A 617-nucleotide genomic window follows, 5' to 3' on the forward strand; every position below is an offset into this window, starting at 1 on the left:
TTGGGGGGTGGTCAACACGTTAGATAGTTTAAATCTTCAATCTAGTTTTTGTTTGAACTCATGGCATGGCCCCCGAGTGTCTACAGATCAAATGCAAACCTGTCCACATGCTCGTCCACTAGACCTTGGCCAAACTGGACCCCTCACTGTTCCCCCAACTTGCTCTGTGCTTCCCCACCTCTTCCTTGAGAGAACAGTTGTGTCTCTGACTATCTAGTCAACCTGTCAACCTGATCACAAGTCCTGTGACATCGAGCCAGCACTTGTCTCTTCTTTGCATTCCATCCCCTCCCCTTTCTATTGATTCACTGTCTCTCTCTCTGTCTCTCTCTCTCTCTCTCTCCCCCTCTCTCTCTGGAAGGAGCACAATATCAAATAAAGTGTTTATAATTCTACGTTATTTTCAGGACGCTAAAGGGTCAATAATGTTTGTTCATTCCTGGAAGATGCAAGAAAGCCAAGAAAACTTGCTGCCTGAAGATGCTATAAACGCCAGTTCACGCCGAGGTGGTTTGGTGGAGACAATTCAGTCAACCAGCATTGAACAGAGCCTATGCCTTCCCCAGCCCACCACCCCATGGGGAGAAGTAGCTTTCTGACTTGGATTTGAAGGGAAG

Source organism: Pteropus vampyrus, unplaced genomic scaffold (assembly GCF_000151845.1).
Source record: "Pteropus vampyrus isolate Shadow unplaced genomic scaffold, Pvam_2.0 Scaffold317, whole genome shotgun sequence".
In the NCBI taxonomy this organism is placed as follows: domain Eukaryota; kingdom Metazoa; phylum Chordata; class Mammalia; order Chiroptera; family Pteropodidae; genus Pteropus; species Pteropus vampyrus.